General features: G+C 43.2%; 1 long non-coding RNA gene across 2 annotated transcripts; it reads left to right on the top strand.

Moving 5' to 3' along the window:
* The first annotated feature begins 4,013 nt into the window (after positions 1–4,013).
* LOC120398385 lies at positions 4,014–17,809 on the top strand. Of its 2 annotated transcripts, XR_005594342.1 has the most exons (4): positions 4,014–4,073; positions 8,413–8,494; positions 16,160–16,246; positions 17,688–17,809. It is a non-coding gene; the product is annotated as an uncharacterized LOC120398385 (long non-coding RNA). The 2 variants fall into 2 exon arrangements; XR_005594341.1 differs by lacking the exons at positions 4,014–4,073; positions 8,413–8,494 and adding an exon at positions 14,474–14,692.
* Positions 17,810–18,858: the final 1,049 nt, after the last annotated feature.

Below are 18,858 nucleotides of genomic sequence, written 5' to 3'. Positions count from 1 at the left end.
CTAGTCTTGGGGCCGTGGGGGCAGAAAGGAGCAAACAAGTTGCAAGGCCACACTGCAGGGGTGGAACGGGGTGGGACCAGGGGTGGAACAGGGGCAGGGCCCTGGGAGGAAGGGGCAGAATGGTGTGGGGACATGGTCAGGGCTGCAGGCAGAATGGGTGGAACAGGGGCAGGACTGCAGGTGGAAGGGATGGGGGGGGGCCCTCTTGCTCTGGCCCAGTGCCCCACGAAACCTTAATCTGCCTCTGCCTACGCTGATGTTTTTTCCCAGAAAGAACCCCAACCCTCACTGTTCAAAACACATTGCTGCACTTCATGTCACTTCTCTAATCCCGCAGCTCTGGCTGTCCCTAGATCCCACACAAGCATCATCTGAAAAGAACAAAGACACAGTGAAGCACAATGTAAAAATCAGTCAGTTCACACCCGCCTCCCAACTCACTGCACAATCAGTGCCAGATTTATTAAACCAACTAAGCCCATCAGCTATCACAAAAGGAATTTACAGTTTACCAAAACAAATCCCTTTCTCCCCTAGCTCTATCAGACTTTCACACAAAAGCACCCTTTTCTCTCAGACACTTCAAGATGACAGTTTATTTTAAAACGCACTCATAGCTGAATATACCACTAACAGCCATTCCATCCATACGAATTGCCCAGTCAAAACTCGCCTGATTAGATTACTGCAAACAGTAAAGAGTTAAACTTAAAATGAGACTAACAAAGAAGCAAACCACCTCTCTCCTTTTCACATTCTCCCCTCCGAGAATCTCCTCTTTTGACTCTTCCAAGAGATGTTATTTTCCCTTTCAGTGCCAATTTCAGCAGTGATGGACTAAAAGGTTCTGGTGCCCCAAGAGAGACTAGATTATAGGGCTCCATCTGGGGTCAAAGCTAGGGGAGTTCTTACACACTTTTCACCATGAAAATAAAAGCTGTAGGATTTCACTGCACTTCAAAGAAAAGCTACCAAAAGAAGCAAATCCTTTCCTTGGCTTGCTGGTAGTAAAAATGTTACTAGCATCAGTCACAGGCAGCCAGAGGCCTAGAAGGATGCTTCTGTGCCAAGAGTCTAAATAGCCTGTTTAGCGTCACAAATTGTTTTTGGGGTTGAAGAAAGATTTATGCAAATGTAGATGGATGCTGCCTGCAGTCTCAAGTGCATTCTTTAAATGCTTGGAGATGCTACAAGACAATGCTATTTTGCACTCCAATAGTATCTTCTGCCTGTAATATCTCCCATCCTTTGCATTCCCCGTACTTTTACAGTTATTAATTGTCAGAACACTCTCTCCCCAATTTTTCACATTAGGAAACCAAGGCACAAATATCTTAAGCAATTTACATAGGAAGTCTGTGGTAGAGTCGGGTAAGAGAACTCACATTTCCTCATTCGGGGCTCTATGCTTTGAGCACAGAGCCTTCATACTTCAAAAGCATAGTGAGTGTTTGATGATGTATTCCACTCCAGGGTAGACCACCGGCTGGAAAGATATTGGACATTCCCATTACTCCATCAGGGAGTGGAGACTTCTAAAAGCTCAAGGTTGAGTTGCAGAGTAGTCAGGAAGACGCCTAGGGTTGCTGTTCCTTCATGCCTGCACCTACAATGTCAAAACGGTCTGGGTGTGGAGTTCACAGGCTTTCACCACAGTGAAAAGCTAGGGTGGCCGTTGTTTTTGCTTTTTAGGAATTGACTGGAAACATGATTGTTTACCAGTTTTGTCAGCAGTATGAGTTTTTTCATGCAAAAAAAATATTAAAATAACGTTATAAGGTCTGGTGTTCACACATGTCAAAAGGGAAATGGCCACAGAGCTTTTGATATAACCACTATTACAATGAAAACACAGGGGCTGTGAAGAGCTGTATACAGTTCTAGTGCTCCAAGCTGAGTTAACACTTTGAGCTATCACTGTTCCAAAACCATTCCAAAGCCACCAAACTCCGTGGGCGCAGAAATAGATTCATTAACTAAATTCAAACAAACCAAATCTTATTTCAAAATCTTGGCTTCCCATCAATTCAGATGCAATGGGAAATCCTGCTTTCTAACTGTGTATGTGGTAATTAGCTGCATATAATTTTTTCATCCAGAATCGCCTGAAGCCCCTGACCAAAAGCAATGCTTGTTTGTAAATTTATGTCTAACCCCATGAAACCATTACACTATACTTATATTACAGCCAATCTAAAGCTGCACAGCATGAGGTTAGCAGGAGGCAAATGTTTACAGATAGTTGCTATATCATCTACTATAGCTGAACATAGGTATAAAGATGTGATGTGACCTTTACTTGCAATTTTGGGGACTTGATACTCTTCTCATGCCAGTGTAAATCAGGAGAAATTCCACTGGAGTCAATGATTTATTAACATTGGTGTGAAACCAGACTGAAGGGAAAATCTGGCCCTTTGTCTTTTTTTTTTAATTATGAGAAGGAAGGAAAAAAGAAGCTAATTGAAATTCATTTGGATCTGAGGGCTGAAAGAATGAATTCTTAGCTCTCCTACAAGAGCAAAGTGGGAGGAGATCGCTAGACAGCTTTTTAGAAACAAGTGAAGCAAAAGTATTTCAGTAACATTCCCCTTAAATTATCCAGGGCTGCATCAGCTGTGGAACGCTAAAGAGTGTAAACTGCTGCTCTCTGCAGAGGTTGCCACAGACGATGGGCACATATGTTAGCATGGGCTCCCAGGCTGCACCTCTGCAACTGTTCCTGCAACCTCAGGGCTGCAGTAACCTAAGCAACTGCTGAAGTGCTCCAGTATAATTGGTGGATCCATGTAGGTGGAGGTTGATAGGCTTGTGCTCTGCTCAACTCCTGACTTGCTGTCCCCCTAATAGCTCTGCATAAAGGTAGATAGAAGCTGCAACCAACAGCTGTGAGCCTTATCATTCTTCTCTTGTCCTCTATGCACAGGAAAACTGCACCAGTGATTCAGAGCCTTCAATAGCCCCAACTTGGGCAGGAAGACATGGCTTTTTATGCCTTGTCATTCCCACATACATGTAATCAGGAGTCACTGCCAACATAGAAGTGGGCTTGCCTGTAGAGTCTTCCACAGAATGTTCTGTACCATGGTGGCTGGCCAGGGGTTCTCACAGCCCTATTCTCATTCCTCCAGTGAAACGAGATGAGGTGAAAAGCTACTGTCATAAACAGTTAGTTAAGGGTTAAGGTTTTGTTTTCGACCTGTAAAGGGTTAACAAGCAGTACCTGCGGACACCTGACCAGAGGACCAATCAGGGACAAGATAATTTCAAATCCCTGTGGAGGGAAGTTTTTTTTCTGTTCTTTGTGTTTTTAGAGAGTCTCTCTTGGGAATTAAGGGAGTCCAGACATCTTAATCAAGTCCTCCCAGGTTTCTGCAATAAATTCTTCTATTCAAGCTAGTGAGTATTAGCAAGGAACTAGTATTCTTATACTTTTATTTCTGTATTTGCAATTCTGTGTTTTGCTATATAATTTCTTTAATTCTGTACTGTTATTGCTTTTACTGAGAAAGAGCGGGAGGGGGAATTCTCTCCAGAGATTGATAAATTTAGACCCTGTGTATTGTTCCATCTTGGTTACAGAGACAGTGACTTTCTTTTTATTCTTTAATAAATCTTTTCTATAAAGGACTTGGTTGATCTTTCCTTGGGTGGATTCTCAGGGAAAGGGGAGGAGGGAAGCATCCCTCTGTAGTTAGATCCCGGTATCTCTCCTAGGAAAAGGGAGGGGGAGGAAGTAGGGGGAAATGGTTTATTTCTCCTGGGTGTAAGAACTCCATGGATTTGGGGCTCTTGGGATCCCCAAGGATTTTGGGGAAGGACTGTGTCCCAATACACGTACCTGATTGGGTGGTGGCAGCTTACTAGATCTAAACTAGGATTTTAGTTTAGAGGGAAACCAAGTCAGGTCCCCATTTTGGAACCCAACAGCTCTAAGTGGGGGTGAGACCTATGACAGCTACAAATGGACTAGGGGTCAGTCTTTCACTGTAAACTGTCTGCTCAAGCAGGTGCCAACCTATCTCTGGACTCCAGAGAAGAGATCAGGTTAGGACAACTAAGATTGGCTGTTGGTAAGTTTTATTAAGTTTATCTTTCTCTGCTACAAAGCTTTACAAGCGCATAAGCAACATTTCCTTAGATGCAGTATCACAGTTTCTACACATTCCCTTTTTACTTTGTTCCTGGTACTAAGATTTCTACCTTGTGAAGAGTGTTAATAAGTACTATAATTATAACTCACTTGGTCAGCACCATCTTTAAGAGTGTTTCCACTCCTTGAATCTCCTTGAAGCATGTGGCATTATCCAAGAGAGTCAGCACGGTCTGGTTACAGCTATTCTGACCAGATTAGCTGGGCAGACAGGAAATAGATTGCAGAGCATAGTGAAACCACTGCCTTATTCTGGGAAAAGCCTGTCAAAGGTGTATCATGGAAGTGCAACCTTGTGTGTCTGCTGTGCCTCGGGTCTTTTCCTAAAATTTCCCACCATTGCTGTAGCTCCGAAGATAGTAGCAATGATGGGAGAATCACAGGCTTCTGGGATTTTCACCACCGTGTCATCTGCTCCTCTTGACTCAGGTTAGATGTCACAATGATTACAAAGCTGGAGACTGTTTACCGTAGTGCTCTCACCATCAGTGGAGATGTACCTGTGGCAGCAACAGCAAAAATTTTTAGTATAGTCACACCCCGATGGTTCCACTGCATGCGTAAGGGCTGACCAGACACGACAGAGCGAGGTCTGGGGCTGAAGACTGTACAGTCACATCTTGCAGTTTTTGCCACAGAAAGTTCTAGGACACTTTTAGCCCTGTTCATCTTGAGTCAGTCAATGACACTGCGAGGTGCTAGCAGAAGCTTTCACTGGTTTTATTGTTCTAATTGCTTTCACCTGAGTCAGTTTGTTCCTACTCTTTGCTCTACTTCAGAGGCTATTTTTATTTAGATGATCAAAAGAGGGTCCGTATTTTCATCCCCCCCAAGGCTTCTCAATGTGAGGATTAGGGGGGTTGGATTTCTCATGCCTTTTACAGTCTATATAAATTGATACTGGTTATTTTAAATGTGGGGGAATTAGACTGATGTGAATTGTGATCCGGTAACATTAATCGCCTAGTTAGTCACACCTGGACCTGATACTGTAGAATAATCTAGGTGCACACACCACTTTGGTCAGTTAACATGAAAAAGCCAGAATAACATAAATATAGATCCAAAAAGAAAGCTTTACCAGTTTGCTCAGAGACGTACTGAGAGTGAGCAGGCACCTATGTTTACCCTTAAAGAAATGATATCTAATTCACAATTAAATACAGAGCAACTACAAGGTCGGCTTTCCTGTGGATGTGCAGTGGGACACCATTAAAGATGCTGCTGGCTCACATGGCACACCATCTTGCCTACATTAAAGTGAGTGGTACCAGTTTAAGACTTTAGAAGCCAAAATCCCCACTGCTCTGCATGGACATAAAAGACGATATGGCACTTTTCACAGAGTAGAGGCTTGCCCCAAATTTCTTTTCCCCCACTGTTGTTCTCTGTGCCTGTTTGCTGCCCTCCCCCCTGAGATGGCTGCATTTCAGTAGTGAAACTTTGCATTACATAGTTCATAAAGTGCTCCAGGCTCTTTTGGGATGAAAGGTGGTAACATTCAAATAAAATATTCATGTTAGTGTTGGAAATTCCTATAGAAATTTCCTCCCCTTCCCCCCATAGGCTGGAGACAACTCAGCCTTTTTGTTTGTGTGGGGATTTTTTTCCCTCCTGATTCTTTCTATAAAACCAAATTTCCCGTTAACCTTGTGGGAACCTGACCAGAATATCTAAGGGTCATATAGACTATGCATTTGGGGAATAATATTATGTGCAATAATCTTTCTGCAGACATTGTGGTGGGGCTGCAATGCTGAGCGAACGGAAGTGCCTTGTAGATGGGTGTGGACCTAACAGCCATTGCTTTTATAGGGGAAACTTGCCAACTTGGCAGGAAGTGGGGAGCAGGGATAGAAAGGAGGTGCCAGTTAATCTTTCTCCTTCACAACCACCAGTTTCTTAGGAAAACATGAATGAAATTTTGGGAAGCCAAGAATCATTACTGAAGAGATTTAAAAAGAAAGAGAGAAAGAGAAACCCTCTTTTTAAAAAGTATACTTGTGATTGAGTTTGGTGATTCAAAGCAGGTGACTTGAAAGATGAAAGGTCAGTTTCAGAGAACTCTCAAGAGACATATATATATTTTAGGCTGTGGGTGTATTTAGCTATGTAACTATTGGGTTAGATCAGGGGTAGGCAACCTGTGGCACGTGAGCTAATTTTCAGTGGCACTCACACTGCCAGGGTCCTGGCCACCGGTCCGGGGGGCAGGGCCGACTCCAGGCCCCAGCACGCCAAGTGCGTGCTTGGGGCGGCATACCACGGGGGGCGCTCTGCCGGTCGCCGGGAGGGCGGCAGGCGTCTCCGGTGGACCTCCCGCAGGCGTGCCTGCGGATGCTCCACCGGAGCCACGGGACCAGCGGACCCTCCGCAGACACGTCTGCAGGAGGTCCACCGGAGTCGCAGGACCAGCGACCGCCAGAGCGCCCCCCGCGGCGTGCTGCTGTGCTTGGGGCGGCGAAATTGCTAGAGCCGCCCCTGCCGGGGGGCTCTGCATTTTAATTTAATTTTAAATGAAGCTTCTTAAACATTTTAAAAACCTTATTTACTTTACGTACAACAATAGTTTAGTTATATATTATAGACTTATAGAAAGAGACCTTCTAAAAACATTAAAATGTATTACTGGCACATGAAACCTTAACTTAGAGTGAATAAATGAAGACTCAGCACATCGCTTCTGAAAGGTTGCCGACCCCGGGGTTTGATGATACAATGGTATCTCCACTACAGCAGCCATGCTTGTCATCATTGGAGAAGCTGTGTTAGTGGAGAATTACATATCCTATTTTTTCAACTTAGACTCACCCTTGGGGTCAATAAGATCTGAAAGGAGCAGTGAAAACAACTCAACAAAACCCTTCAAAAAGTTGATTCTATTATCATATTTTTAACCCATAAAGCCTGAGTAAATTCTGAGTAAAGCTTGAGTAATGGTAAAAGGCATTGTCCCTATCTCCAATATTAGCAAATTTCAGAACAGCTCAATCTCCAGACAGCAACTGCTGTAGCCCTGTGACCCATTGAAACCATATTTGTGATCAGGTTTTGCTTCCACATCCAAAATTAACTTCAAAGCAACTTTGTTCATAAATAAATACAAGAAGCTAAAGGAAAGAATACTTAATGTTAACTCTTCCAAAAGCAGTAGAAGTTCATGAAGATTTTCAAAAACAACTTTATGACCCATATACTGCCTTTAATCTGTGAGTGCAATTATGACTAATATTAAAGGGAATTGTGCACATGAGTCAAAGATGGTAGATATAGATGGAAAGATTCCATTTATATTGCAAGCTCCTGTTGAGATCAGGGGTGGGCAAACTACAGCCCGTGGGCCACATCTGGCTCATCGGACCTTTTAATCTGACCCTCTAGCTCCCGCCGGGGAGTGGGGTTGGGAGCTTTCCACACTCCAGTGCTCCATCCGGGGAGTGGGGTCAGGGGCTTGCCTTGCTCTGCTCCACATGTGCAGCAGCTCTGTGTGACTCCTGGAAGCAGGGGCAGCCAGAGGACTCCGCATGCTGCTCCTGCCCCAGGCACCAGCTCTGCAGCTCCCATTGGCTGGGAACCATGGCCAATGGGAGCTGCGGGGGTGGTGCCTGCTGACAGGGCACAGATGTGCATACAGATGTGGTCTCCTCATCTCAAAAAAGATATACTGGCATTAGAAAAGGTTCAGAGAAGGGCAACTAAAATGATTAGGGGTTTGGAACGGGTCCCATATGAGGAGAGATTAAAGAGGCTAGGACTTTTCAGCTTGGAAAAGAGGAGTCTAAGGGGGGGATATAATAGAAGTATATAAAATCATGAGTGGTGTGGAAAAAGTGAATAAGGAAAAGTTATTTACTAGTTTCCATAATATAAGAACTAGGGGTCACCAAATGAAATTAATGGGCAGCAGGTTTAAAACAAATAAAAGGAAGTTCTTCTTCACACAGCGCACAGTCAACCTGTGGAACTCCTTGCCTGAGGAGGTTGTGAAGGCTAGGACTATAACAGGGTTTAAAAGAGAATTAGATAAATTCATGGAGGTTAAGTCCATTAATGGCTATTAGCCAGGGTGGGTAAGGAATGGTATCCCTAGCCTCCGTTTGTCAGAGGGTGGAGATGGATGGCAGGAGAGAGATCACTTGATCATTACCTGTTATGTTCACTCCCTCTGGGGCACCCGGCATTGGCCACTGTCGGTAGATAGGATACTGGGCTGGATGGATCTTTGGTCTGACCCAGTATGGCCGTTCTTATGTTCTTAGGACAGCACACAGAGCAGCAGAACCCCGCCTCTGCATGGGAGCCGGAGTGGGGATGGGCCGCCATTTCCAGGAGCTGCTTCAGGTAAGGGCCACCCGGATCCTGCACCCCTGAGCCCCACCCACAACCCAACTGTCTGTGCCAGTCCTGACCACCCTCCAAACCCTTTGATCCCAGCCCGTAGCACCCTCCTGCATTCCAAACCCCTCATCTTCAACCCCACCCCAGAGTCTGCACCCCCAGCCAGAGCCATCAACACCCCCCCTGTGCACCCCAAATCCCCTGTCCCAGTCAGCCCGCCACACAAGTTCCCTCAGGCCAAAAAGTTTGCCCACCCCTGGTTTAGATAGTAAGCACGTTTGGGGAGACACCAAGTTTTCTAAGTCTTGTGTAACAGTGAGCACACTATCCTCACATGACAAATAATAATATGAATTAATGTGGCTGTAGGTTTTCATTTTCTGATGATTCATTTTAATGAATGATCAGTGAAAATTCCATACGTTCTAGGCAATGAAATCTGGGGTTTGTATCTGGGTTTTGTAAGGGGGATGCTTTGAAAAATGGATTTCATTTGTACGTAAACAACTTTATATGTTCAATCTCATTCACTCCATTTTTGGTTATTACTTCCTGTGCATGCAAATGATAGAAAGTTCATCTGTAAATGCATTTACATGTGAAAATTGAGCGCAAATGAGTTATGAGCAGGTGAATTCTAGTATTAGTATGTGCAAACAACAGCGCTCAACAAATGAATGCAAATTATTTGTGCTTATGCATAAATGCAGGTCAGGTTGAGGCCCCTTTGAAAATATGGTCCTAGATCCAGTGGTGGGTTAAGAATAAAATGGGGCCTGGTTCCAGTCCAAGCAACAAGATCTCCCCCAATCAAAGGCACCTTTCCCCTCCTTGCAAAAGAGCTTGTAGTACTCCTGTCTCCCTGCAGTGTCAGTGCTATTTCCTGCTCTTCAAGCCTCAAGGCAGAATCTAACATTGTCTGGAAGTTAATCTTCACCTCCCATTGATCATTTGATCCATACTTTGTGGCTCCATGGGTGCAGAGTCTAGATTTGTAGATCAATTAATCCTGCTTTAATCCACATCTACCTTCATCTGTTGCTATCTAAAATCAGGGAACTCCAGATAAGTCTAAACTAAAAGCAAAATTTCCTGGTTTGAAAAATAAGATCTGTGTCTTGGGTCTGATCTACACCACAGACTTATATCAATATAATATCCCTTGTAGGCAGTGCTATGTCGGCGCCTCTCGTGGAGGTGGATTAACGACACCGAAGGGAGAGCTCTCTCCCATCAGCATACAGCATCTTCATTAAAGTGCTACAGCAGCACAACTGCATCGGTGCAGTTGCACTGATACAGAGTTTTATGTGTAGACTTGCCCTTGATATGTGACTTTGACCCACACTCTGAAGTAACAAATTACCTGACTTTTACAGCCTTACTTCTAAGACACGTGTTGACATTTTTGCTGTCTCCTTAAAGGCTACATGCCAATTACATAACACATAATGTTACATACGTATTCAGTAGACCTAAGCATGAGAAGATGTAGTTTTGTTTATCTTTTTTAAAATGGGGGGAGGGAAATCTTTCTATAAAACTATAGTCAGAAGTATTTACTTTAAGGGAGAAAGAGCAAAGTAGCAAACGTTAATGTCATTGTATAGTATTTTATAATTTGAAGGTGAAAGTGATAAATCACAAGTGTGTCAATGTGACACGTTATACGATTACACCTGGCTACTTTATTAGCACTCTTTAAAAAATTACCTTTTGAATACCATACTGATAATAACAAAAAGAAGAAAGCTGAGAAGTGTGAATTCCATTTAGCACTTTTAGAGAAGCACTTAGTAACGTTTGTATTGGACGGTCAGAACCATACAAATGGCCCTTAAACTAACATTTAACTATGAAAACATGGCTTAATTCCAGTGTTAACAGTAGTGCTGCTAAAATAACTTTGGTAGGTGCAGCAACTTACAATTTCTGTAGCATTATTGAAAAAGATGTTTTCTCCACAGTGCGATGTGACTTGTGTACTGGATATTTTCATAAATATTTGATTTGAATACCTGATTACCTATTGTTATCAAATAAGACAAGTATCTGTCACAGGATGCTTACTTCAGTGAACTCTGATAGCTCTCAAGTCCTGCTTAAGAACTGCTTAACATCTGATCATATCATCTTTGCATTTATCTTTCCTGGTGAATCTCAGTGCAGTAATTTGTGTCACACCCTCAACCCACCATCAAAAGGGGTTAACACATAATTTGCTGAAATACAAAGTGAAAAGTGCATTTGGCAAGTTGAAAACTAATGGTCTGATTCTATTCTCATTCACACTGGCTCTACACCAGTTTAACTTCTCTGACTTCAGTAGAGTTACTCCTGAGTTTCACTAGTGTCCAATGAGATTCAGGCCAAAATAATTTATTTGCCACAAGCCTTGCTCTTTGTTTTTGTATTTCACTCAGCATGGACAGAGGGACCTAGTCCGGTGAGTTTGACTTTCTGGGTTGTATCCTCTGTCTTATGTGGTCATTCACACCTGTCCAAAGTAGGTGTAAAATGTGACCTTTCTACTTCTGTAGCATTTTCATCAAAAAGAAACAGACAAGTGGACAAATTGCTAAGGATGAGTGCAAAAGAATAGTACAGGCATTCAGGAATAAAATCAGAAAGGCCAAGGCACAAAATGAGTTACATATAGCAAGCGATATAAAAGGCAATAAGAAGTAGTTCTATAAATACATTAGGAGCAAGAAAAGATGAAGGAAAGTGTACGTCTATTACTTATCAGGCAACACCAGGAAGACTGAGGTGCCTATTTTGTTTCAGTCTTCATTAAAAAATTGTGACCAGATGCTTAAGATTAACAACAAGGGGGAAGGATCATAAGCCAAAATAAAGAAAGACCAGGGCAAAGAATATTTAGAAATGTAGTATTAGTCAGCAGGGCCTGATGAAATTCATCCTAGCACACTGAAGGAACTAGCTGAAGCAATCTCAGAATCATTAGCGATGATCTTTGAGAACTCCTGGAGGCTGAGTTGAGGTCCCAGAGGACTAGAAAATGGCAAATATAGTACCTATCTTTAAAAAAAAAGGGAGCAACAAGGATCTGGGGATTTACATACCAGTCAGCCTAATTTTGATACCTGGAAAGATATTGGAACAAGATATTAAACAATCAATCTGTAAACACCTAGAGAATAGTAGGGTGATAAATAATAGCCTACATGGATTTGTCAAGAACAAATCACGTCAAACCAACCTAATTTCCTTCTTTGTCAGAGTTAGTGGCCTCGTGGATAGGGAGGAAGCAGTAGATGTGGTTTTTGATTTTGGTAAGACTTTTGACACAGTCTCGCATGACAGTCTCATAAGCAACCTAGGGAAATGGTCTAGATGGAACTTCTATAAAGTGGGTGTACAACTGGTTAACAACTCAAAGAGTAGTTATTAATGATATGCTGTCCAACGGAAAGGATGTATCTAGGACGTCTGTGCTGGTTCTTGTACTATTCAATATTTTCATTAGTTACTTGGATAACAGGGTGAATGGTTTGCTTAAAAAACTTGAAAATGACACCAAACTGAGAGGGGTTGAAAGCACTGTAGAGGATAGGATTAAAATTCAAAATGACCTTGATAAATTGGAGGATTGGTCTGAAATCAACAAGATAAAATTCAATAAAGAGAAATGCAAAGCACTTCATTTAGGAAGGAAAAAATCAAATACACAAATACAAAATGGAGAATCACTGGGTATGCAGTAGTACTGCAGAAAGTGATCTGTGAGGTATAATGAATCACAAACCTAATATGAGCCAATAATATGATGCAGTTCGGAGAAAGGTAAATATCATTCTGGAGTGTATTAATTTGAGCATCACATGTAGAAAATGGGAGGTAACTGTTCCACTCTACGTGGTGGTAGTGAGGCCTCAACTGGAGTCCTGTGTCCAGTTTTGGGCCCCACACTTTAAGAAAGAAGGACAAATAGATACCCAAGAAGAGAGCAACAAAAATGATAAAAATTTAGATAACCCGACCTCTGAGGAAAGGTTAAAAACTGGGCACCTTTAGTCTTAAGAAAAGAAAACAGAGGCAACCTGACAACAGTTTTCAAATATATTACAGGCTGTTAGGAAAAGGATGGTGATCAGTTGTTCTCCATGTTCACCGAAGGTAGAACACACAGTAATCCGCAGCAAGGGAGATTTAGATTAGGTATTAGGAAAAGCTTTCTAACTATAAGGACAATTAAGTATTGGAGGAGGTTACCAAGGGAGGTTGTAGAATCCCAGTCACTGGAGCTTTTGCGAATAGATTAGACAAACACCAGTCTAGGTATCTGGTCCTGCCACAGCACGGGGGACTGGACTAGATGACTTTTCAAGGTCCCTTCCAGATGTACATTTCTATGATTTTACACCATTTTGTATGTCACTATGTAAAGGTATAGGCCCTGATGCCAAGTCAATGGGAGATTTCTTATTGACTCCAAAGGGGTTTGGATTGAGCCAACAGTCATTTTTACTTCCTGGTTCTTTTGCACTGGTATAATGCTGCTGTCCTGAACGCTGAAAGGAAAGGTTTCTATATAGAGACAGTGTTCTCGGCGATTAAAATGCCATGAAACACAATTCTATTTATGATCAGATTCTGTAAATGTCTTTTAAAAAACATCAGGCCAGGTTGGAACAGTTGGTTGGCTTGCACAGGGCCTTAGTGCAGTTGTTGCTTGCATAGAAGGCAAACTGGTCGTGAGTCAAACTGGTGAGTCAATCCAGACAAAGAGGGGGTTATGATGGAGGATGGGGGAGTCATCTGGTAGAAACAGGAGAATTGGTATCAACTCTTTCAGCTGGACTGGGGGACTTTCACCCTATTATTATTCAGGTGTGATACCCGTAGGGTTGCCAACTTTCTAATCCCACAAAACCAAACACCCTAGCCCTGCCCCTTCCCAGAGGCCCCGCCCCCACTCACTACATTCCCCCTCCCTCGGTGCCTTGCTCTCCCCCACCCTCACTCACTTTCACTGGGCTGGGGAAGGGGGTTGGAGTGCGGGAGGGGTGTGGGCTCTGAGGTGGGCTGGGGATGAGGGGTTTAGGGTGTGGGAAGGGTTGAGGTGTGGGGGGTGAGGGTTCCATTTGGGGGTGCAGGCTCTTGGGTGGGGCCAGGGATGAGGAGTTTGGGGTGTAAGAGGGGGCTCCAGACTGAGGGGTGGGCCAAGGCATTCAGGGTGTGGGAGCAGGCTCTGGGATGGGGCAGGGGGGCAGGAGGGGGTGAGGGCTCCATCGGGGGTGGGGTGGGGCCAGGGATGAGAGGGTTGGGGTGCAGGAGGGGGCTCTGGGTTTGCAGGGACTCAGGGCTGGGGCTTGGGCTGTAGGAAGGTGTCAGGGCCTGGGCTGGGGATGTGAGCTCTGGGGTGGGGCCAGGAATGAGGGGGTTGGGGTGCAGGAGCAGGCTCTGGGTTTGGGGGCAGCTCAGGGCTGGGGCAGGAGGTTGGGGCATGGCCTTACCTCCAGTGGCTCCTGGTCCGTAGCGCAGCAGGGGGGCTAAGGCAGCCATCAGTCCGGCTCCTAGGTGGAGGCGTGGCAGGCAGCTCCATGCATGCTGCTCTCGCCCGCAAGCACCACCCCACAGCTTCGATTGGCTGCGGTTCCTGGCCAATGGGAGTGCGGAGCTGGTGCTTGGGGTGGGGGCAGCCTGAGGAGCCCCCTGGCCCCCCAACCTAGGAGCTGGACCTGATGGCCACTTCCGGGGCACAGTGCGGAGCCAGGACAGGTAGGGACTAGCCTGCCTGAGCTCCGCAGCACCATTGACCAGACTTTTAACGGTCAGTTGTGGGATGAAGACCTCATCACAGTCATCCAGACTGTTGTCACCTGGAGACTGGATTACTGCATTGTGATGTAGTTCGGGCTATGCACCTTAAAACACCTCAAACTTCAGCTGATGCATTGTATGGCAAACTCTTTGTGAAAGAGTTGTCTCACAGGAAGCATATTACTTAGCTGTGCTCCAGGAGCTGCGATAGCATCCTGTTTGTTTCTGGGTGCAATTTAAGGTGGTGGTGATTCTGAATTATCTCTAGGTTCTCATATGGCAGGCACCGTCATTGGAGTAGCTGAGTGCCTCGAAAGGAGCCGTCACCTGGCAAGGGATGATTTCAATCCATCAACCTCTGGGCTACGGGGGCAATACTCTTTGTTTATACTCTCTCCTATTCATCCTTAATGGGTTAGTCTAAGTTACCTCTCTCCTGGCATAATACCACAGCAGTTCAGTCAGGTGACATGCTTCAACTAACAGGCCCCATGAGGGAGTTAGTGGGAGAATGGTCTCGGTGAGGCGCCTGTACTGCGGATGCAGAATGACCTTTCTGCTTCAGTTCACCAACATCTGGGTTCATTGACTTTCCGGTTCTGCCACAAAGCCCATTTGTTCTCCCAGGCTTTTCCTACGGAGCAGAACACGCAGGTGGGGTATTGGTGGTGGGACAGTTTGTTTTGGAGGGAGTTGAAAGGCTCTGAGAGGGCTCAGATTGTTGGCCATTAGTATTAAATTGGTGTCATTTTAATATAAAATATGTGTGTGCTCATGGACACAGGATAAATACACTTAAAAATCTAAATAAATTAATAGAGTACATGCACAGAAGTAAGGGAAAGGAAACTATGCCTGGTCAGCTCTGCTCACCGCTCTCTCTATGCTTACCACCCCGAGTTTGCTACTGTTTGTGAGTTTCATTCCCCTCCACACTCTTTTATGTGGTAATGGACTAAGTAGGAATGATATGGCCCTTTGTTTGGCTTACATTACAGCATAGCAAGAAACTCAGCTACATGAGATTTGCTACAGCCTGAAGCTATTAAAGTATCTGGGCATTACAACATTTCTTACTGAGTTTGTAGAATTGTAAGCAAGTAAATATTGTATGTTTTAACAACTATGGTTTTAAAGAGGAAATAAATTGCAGCACACATTAGATATATTACATTAAATTGTAAATATGTAGGTTCTTGAGCTTTCTAAATCCCGCAGGAAATATTTGAAGGCTGCAAACTTAAGAGAAGACTGAATGTTGTTTAGGGCGGTTATTTAATAATTTTTAAATAGCTGGAAGTAAGTTATGCCCTGAAAACAGCACATGATGTGTCGCGTGCAAAAGTATCTGGATGTTAACCAGTGACATTGCAAAGCAGGCTAAAGGCGTGTGGGGCTTTCGTCTATAAAATGAAGTTTCTAATACCCGCACCCCCCAAGCTTTCTGAATAATTGCTATCAATAAAGTGGACTATATAGTGCTTCAATTGTACAGTTCAGGAGCATTAAACCTCTTAACCTTTGAGTTGCCTACTTGATTTTAAATGAATATGATACTCAAGAAGATAACATTCACACTCCTCCATTCTTTATTAAGGACATACATGATTGTTAGTGTGCAGAACAGAACTCTCATTATACTAATAAAGAATGTCAAAAATACTGCTATTGAATATGATTATTAGTGCCTACTAGACATACAGTCTTTTCAGAATACCTGTTTGTGGCATCATGCAACCCTAATTAATGTAGCTACTATTATCGCATTCAAAGTGCCAACAGCAATATTCAGTAACACAGAACCTTTTAAAAGCCTCTCTCCTTCTTTTGTTCTGTTTGGAATTTGTATGAAAAAACTATTTTATGTCGTCTCTTCTGCAGCATATTTTCTACACTGTGTGCTGAGGGAGAAGCAACAACAATAGCACCCATTTTGCCAGAGTTGGAAGAAGTAGTGATCTGTGCCTGGTAAAAAGAAACTGTTTTGTTCCAGCACATCACTTGGGCTCTGTGAAAACAAACTGTCAAGCAGAAACCCTTTCTAAAGAAATGGAATACATATAGCAATAGATTTTGTTTAGCTCAGGTATTGATACATCACACAACAAATAAGACAAGGCCAAGAAGAAAACCATGTTTTGCAAAGCACATCAGGCACAGCACAACTGTATTCAGCATTTATCGGTGAACAAAGATAAGTTATCAAACCTCGGCCCTGAATGTGCAAATACTTAAACATGAGTCTAACTTTACTCACACAGGACCCATAACAGCTTTTGGTTATTTTGGACCAAGCAAGGAATAAATTCCAAAGCTGAGGGACCTTCAAGGAGAATGTCCTGCTGGCAGATCACTCTCATATATGTCAAGAGAGCTGCTGCTCAAGGGCCTCTGCTGACAGCATCTTTAGCAATCAGAAAAGTGGTTTATTAAGTAGGCAGGTTCCAGGCCATTTAGTGCTATGTGTCAAAACAAACACCTTAAATTCTATACAAAAGACACTCAGCAACCAGAGTAGCTTATGAAGAACAAGAGTTATATATTCCTGACAAGGTACTCCACTTATTGAATCGGTGCATGGTGGACTAGTTTCAATTTCTGAATAGTTTTAGGCTATTTTTTTTCAAAACTGCCTCAGGGAGCTGGATTCCCAGTTCCTATTCTAAATTCTGTTGGACAGCCATGAAAATCCCACCCTTAAGTCCTGAAAATACAGGTTGTTTGGTCCAAATATGAACAATGTTGCCTGCAAAATGCCTAGAATTTCCACACTATAGCAGACATAGATTAATCTGGCTGCCCACAACCCAGAACAAATCCCCAAAATCTTGATCTCCAGGTGCTAAAATGGAGGCAAACAGAAACAACCACTTCTTTGCTTCTGGCTCTGTTCTCCCAATGTACCAGCTAGTACAGCTGAGCTGGTACAGAGACTTACCAGCAAGGACCTGAGCCAGTAACAGATCCCCTTGCTCTAGGAGACAGTAGAGACGACACATGATTCCTTCCCTAGGGCCTACTGGAGCAGCAGCTACACACAGCCCTATACTGGGGGCAGACTGTAAAACTCAAATCTATCCCTAAAAACACATTGGTTGAAATCCTGGCCACACTGAAGCCAGTGGCAAAACTCACTGATGTCAATGGGGCCAGGATTTCACCCCTTTTGTTTTATTAAAGATATGTCAATATACTGGGTGGTATAAAAATGACCGTCATAGCTTCTATGGCTGAACAGCACCATTAGGCCATTCAGTCTATTCCCCCAAATAATAAATAATCCTTTCATTTAACTATACTAGAAAGCCATTACAGCTCACATTCGAGTCACTGTCAATTATCTGACTAAAAACGTAACGAGAATCTAAGGATTTGCTAACAACCTTTACATCAGTTTATTTATTTCTAGGTAGTTCACTGCAAGAAGGCACAGCTTGATGCTTTTGTGAAGTTCCATAACTCCCTTCTCAAAGAAGATGTATTTAAAGTAATCATCCATTTATACCATTTATACCTGGCAGATAACTGAACCGCAAGCAGTATTTCGTACTTGTTCTGACAAAATGTGAAAGAAATAGAAAGATTCTGTAAAAATGGCATTTCAATGATATTTGTGGTAAAACATTGCGCTCATACTGTTTCTTTAAGTTGGTCTCTTTACTACTAGCAGGAAATAAAAGAACCACGTGTCTTTCTGAACCACACACTCTTTTACTCAGAGGGCTCAGTTCACCTGGCATGTTACTCCTATTTTATACCTAGGTACCAGGAATACCATTGCAATCAATGGAGTTCCAGCGGCTCAGAACTGGACACAGTGGTGAATCACACCCTTAGCTAACAACCTATTTTTAAGTCAGGATCAGGATTGTGTTTACTGGCAAAAGATAAAACATCCACACTGTTCGTTTTGCTGCTGTTGAAAACTGTGACTAAATAATAATTAATAGGCTTCAACTAATCAGTCAACAGTATTTCACGGGAATAAATTTATAAGTTGGAATCCTGGACTCAGATTTAAAGTATTTATTTTTAGATGGTGAACCGATGCAAATTTAGCAGCTTGAAACTAAATCCAGGCTAGCGCTTGATTAGCAATTCCTTAGTGTGGTTTTACAATGTTAAATTTGTACAAACAGATTAAGCATGTTTTTAAGCTGTTCCTAAATAGCCTGGGAACTAAGAATTAAGTGCATATTGTGCCCATCCCCTCAAAAACCAACACACCCTTCTCCAAGCCCAACACCTGCTGTTAAAAATACATCACACAATGGCCTTCATCTTAGATGGCAACAGATGGGAAGATGCCCAGAGGTCTCTCAGATGTTTGTGTTCCTGGGTCATGTGAGGGCACCAGGAAGGGGAGGGAAAATTATTCTGGAATTCCAAAGGTCACTGCTGGACAAAAATAGTGAAAATTGCACACATGTTGAGAAAAAACAAAGGCTCGGGGGTCTGGCAATCAGGCTTAGAAGACTTAACAAGGTTAATGTTTCATCTCTGCATTAGAAGTCAAGGAAAGGAGAATACAGTGGATGAAAGAATAAAAAAAGATGTCATCAGGAGGAAGAAAATGATTA

Source organism: Mauremys reevesii, linkage group 2 (genome assembly GCF_016161935.1).
Source record: "Mauremys reevesii isolate NIE-2019 linkage group 2, ASM1616193v1, whole genome shotgun sequence".
NCBI lineage: Eukaryota > Metazoa > Chordata > Testudines > Geoemydidae > Mauremys > Mauremys reevesii.
This window is presented reverse-complemented; position numbering and strand designations above follow the sequence as displayed.